Source organism: Halyomorpha halys, unplaced genomic scaffold, assembly GCF_000696795.3.
Source record: "Halyomorpha halys isolate HHAL.00 unplaced genomic scaffold, Hhal_1.1 Scaffold347.1, whole genome shotgun sequence".
Classification (NCBI taxonomy): Eukaryota; Metazoa; Arthropoda; class Insecta; order Hemiptera; family Pentatomidae; genus Halyomorpha; species Halyomorpha halys.
Genome location: NW_027106249.1, coordinates 299,725 through 304,397, shown reverse-complemented (window position 1 = coordinate 304,397; position 4,673 = coordinate 299,725). Strand labels below are relative to the sequence as shown.

Here is a 4,673-nt window from a genome sequence, read left to right as displayed (position 1 = left end):
TTGAGACATCACCACAGCAACCACTTGTCTGTAGCAGTTCTACAGGATAAAAAATCAATGTTCTAACTCTGGGGAGAATAAGTTGATTACCTATAGAATAAGCCCTCTTCCTCTCCCCTCTTTCCATATGTCAGAAATTACTGGGTTGGGGAAACTACTATATTACTTATAGGGAAACTAGAAAAAAATTCAATAAACAATATTATATATTGTAATATCCTCTTTTATGAGTAAATAGTTATTTTTATATATAAATGATTTCAGTTATGTTTTTATTTTATGTATCAACGTTAAATATTGTTCATTTGTTTAGTTGGACCAAAAAACAAGCTAACCAATTTTCATTGTTTAAAATAAATATATTATTCATAACAAAGCCAAGATGGCAGCACGTGTACTCCAAAAAGCCCGTTGAATAGCAGCCATGTTGAGCAGACTCAAATACTTTAAACTTTATTTAACTTCCTAATATAATTGTAGTTGCAGTAAAATTAAGAAATAATATAAGCCAAGTATAAGTGTTAAAGAATAATGTTCATAAAGAAAATCACATGCAAAAACTCAAAACTGTTGTGCTACAATCGATGTTTACATTGAACATCAAGAGAAAGATCACGGTTGGTGAAAGGTATTCGTTGCTTAGGCATGGGCGGAGAATGATGTTTCCTGGATGAGGAGGTCCTCATCATCTTTTATTTAGCTCAAGGGTGGACATCTTGAAAAGGAAGACATCGAGGAGTCACCCAAGAAGAGTAGGCGACTCTTGGTTTGAATTGCCTGGTGAGAGGATGTCTTTAAGCAGAGGTGACTCGAAGCCATTGTTGACAGTTAAATAGAGCATTTTGGGAAAGAATACATCAAGAGTCATAAACCATCAAAAGAAGAGTGTTAATTGGTTAGTTTTGTTCTACCTAAATTTAAATACAATGTAAAAATAGATATTAATTTAATTAAGTGTTATTTTTTTTAACGTTCTAAAACAGCTGCCATTTTTTGTTTCCCCTGCCTATACTTGGTAGACACATCAACTTTGGCTAGTAATTATAGATAATTTTCATTAAAGAAATAAAAAATTGGGGTGGAATAACTACCTTTTTCCACTCTTGGGCCTAGTACTTTATGTTATAAACCATGAACCAGAACAGGTGCTTTACAATCATACCATTAGACCGAATTATTATTATAAAGCGAATCAATAATAAAATCTATTAATTTTATCTTGTTTTTTTTTTATTTATAACATTGTATATAACTACATACACACCCCTTACTAGGGGTGTTTTTTGTATGAGACTATACCTCCATAATCAATTGTTAAAAAAAAAATGTACCTCTTACATTAACTATGTAAGGTCCATTGAATCTGGTATTAAATAAAATAAATTTAAAAAAAAAATAGTTATCTACAGGTGGCCAACCTATTCTAACCATGGTGGGGGTCAAGATTTTTCATTTTGTGGAACCGCCACTTAATGAAAAAGTCAACACTCCCAGACCGGATTCGAACCGGCGCCCCAGATACTCAGATCAGCCCGCAGATTTCAAAACGATAGACCCAGGCCTAACAATCTGAGCTACGGGCCCAGAATTTAAGCTTACTGTGGAAGAAAACCCTTATAAACAGTTGACGGACATGCAGCACAACTGAATACAAGTGTATCGACTGTTTCTCGAAACATAAAGAAAAGTGAAGAAGGTAGATCTATGGCTAGCTCATGAACTTTATGAGCGGCAGAAGTTAAGCGTTATACTACTTACTAGGCAAAAAACGAGCTTTTCTTGGAATGATAATCGATCGATGAAAGACCGGGGCAAATGCCCAAAACCAAATTTTCATCCAAAAAAAAAAATGAGACAAGTGTAATGCAAATTTAACATAACTGAATGTGCTGGCTACAAATAGTTGCTGATAATAAATAAAATATTCGTTAGTAACCTATCTAAGCGACATTTGAACTCTGATAAAATATCAAACATTTATATAATTGTGAGAGTGATGATCTTGCATTTGCCTAGTGGCTCATCTTATCTTTATGCTCTTGTCCCAAAAGTTTTGGATATGTTGTCTATACTCATAATCTCAATTTTATGTAAGCATCTATTTATGTTTTTTTGTAATTTTAGAGGTATTAATGTTTTTTTTCAGATTTTATAAACTTGCATAATTTTCATAATTCTACTCTTAATAAATCTCAAATGAACGTTAGAGATCTTTAAAATTAGTGGGAGAACATTAGAATGTAAATTGGCTAGGAAATGGATTTTCAAACTCAGATAAATTTTTATAATCTTCTTTCTATAATCTGTAACGGTATTTTAAATTGGTTATTTCATGGAATATATTATCTATACGTTTGTCACTTGCCGCAAATCCAAGACTTGTACTAATGCTTGTTAAACAAAGGAAGCAATAAACATCAATATCCACAGGCTTCTTTTTTCTTTTGAATTTATTCGGCTATTACGTTCGATTTAATCTATTTTTACTATAAAAAGGAACAGAATAAAGATAATGAAAGAAATGAAAAGGAAGCGTAAATATCAGCAATACAGACTGTAGATGATAAAAATTGATATAAATAACCTATAAATTCAACCTTCCTTCTAGAATTTTTTCAGAAACCCTTTTATTTAATTATCTAGACATATAATGCCTTCATAAATATATCTGTCACCCAAGTGAATATGTGATTAAGTCGAATTTTGGTCAAAATGAGTTAAGTGAACAGAGGCAACGTCTTCATTGTGCATAAGTGTCTAAGTTAGTCAACGTTTTAAAACAGAGTTATTGGTCAAGTCTGTTCTCAACGGTCGGTGAACAATTAGTTAACTCTATTATCTAATTAGTGATAAGACATATCAAATTGGTGTAAAACAAGTAACAAGTTACCAACGTTTTGGTAGTATTGACGAAATTTCGATGATTTACCACAAACACCTGATTTTACATAAATGCTCAAACTTTAAAAGTTGTCCCCTGAAAAGTAAGGAATTTTGACTTAACCACATATTCACTGGGGTTACAGATATAGCTCATGGGGTAAGGGGTGATATAAGAGAAGAAGAAAATTTAAATAATCCCAGGGACTTACTTAGCTGTGTTACCAAGGTTACCAGCAGTGCTCCCGATTTTCGTGTATTTTTCACCTTAGCGGGTGATTGTCGGGTATCAGTGATTTTAGGATAAAATGGATTTACGTTATATGTAGGTGTACTAGTTCAGTGCCGCACTAGTCCTTCGTTTTTGACCAAAATTCGACTTAACCACATATTCACTGGGGTGACAGATATTACATTACATAATTTACTTTGTGATCATCACCTCTCCTGATTCTAATTTTACTACTTACCCCGTTTTGACTTATATAACTTTAGATATATTTTTTTTTTTTTGTCGCCTCTCACCTCCAGATATTTTCTAGTAGAATTCATATGGAATAGACACATCAAAACAAAAAGATAAGTATTCCACCCTTTTTTAATTATGTTAATTTCATGTCACTATTCATTACTTCCTTGTTATAATAATGTATCATAAATTACCTTCTTATAGTATTATTTGTAATATTTTTAATTTTATTTGTAGGAAAGTAGTCCGGTGGCAGTTAATAAAGGTATCAAAATAGTAAAGGAAAATTATTTATTGTTAACTAACATTTCGCCCCACTTTGCAGGGATAAATGAAAAAACATATTATAATTAACAAAACATTAAAATAAAAATATTATGTTTGTAAAGTATATAAAAAAAAGAAATAATTAATAATAACAATATAAGGAAGTATATACATATAAGTGGACTGAAAATAATTTATTAATAAATATAACCAAGTGTGATCTTAATTCTAAAATGTTTGCATCTTGTCATTTCATTTCGCCCTAACGAAGCCCTGCTAAATGAGGTCAAACGTTGGTTAACAATAAATAGTTTTCTTTTACTACTTTGGTAGCTTTATTGACTGCCACCCAGGCTATCTTCCTACAATCTACTTCATACGGTCAACTATCTTCTTCTAATAATTTAAATTTTCTTGTTATGCTGTTTTTTTGCATTTATTTATGGTTATTATCTCATTATGTTATTTTGGCTCTGATAGTCTACTTCCTGTATACGCGACGTATTACCTCTTCCCCACTCTTGCGCGGAGCAAGTTACGGTTTTAAAACGATTTCAAATACGTCGCGTATACAGGAAGTAGTGATAAAGATTTGACGAAAAATAAAAAATGATAAGAGAAATAAAGAATGATACGGTACATGAGTAATTACCATTTACAATTGATTGTTAAATTACCTTGTTTCACTTTATGTTATTCATGTTACTCCTGTTATCTTTGCTATTACCATTATCAGTGTAGAACTACGAGTATTTTTTCACGATATATAAATACTCAGTTGTTATCATTGTTTATTTATTATTCTTACTTTTCTTTGTAATTTTTTTTTTTTTTTTTTTTAAGATATAATCTCCTATTATTTGTAACGATATTTGTCATTCTAATTTTACTTAGTTATTATAGTTATTATTATTATCATGTAATTACCCATGTACCGTATCATTCTTTATTTTCTCTTATCATTTTTTATTTTTCGTCAAATCTTTATCACTACTTCCTGTATACGCGACGTATTTGAAATCGTTTTAAAACCGTTACTTGCTCCGCGCAAGAGTGG

At 31.2% G+C, this 4,673-nt stretch overlaps 1 long non-coding RNA gene across 2 annotated transcripts in view; it reads left to right on the top strand.

Moving 5' to 3' along the window:
- Positions 1 to 2,000: 2,000 nt before the first annotated feature.
- The window catches only part of LOC106681549 (uncharacterized), a 7,831-nt gene continuing 5,158 nt past the window's right edge, over positions 2,001 to 4,673 (top strand). For both annotated transcript variants that reach the window (XR_010842645.1, XR_001343267.3), the window contains exon 1: positions 2,001 to 2,090. This is a non-coding gene — a long non-coding RNA (uncharacterized lncRNA). The remainder of the gene's footprint in view (positions 2,091 to 4,673) is intronic.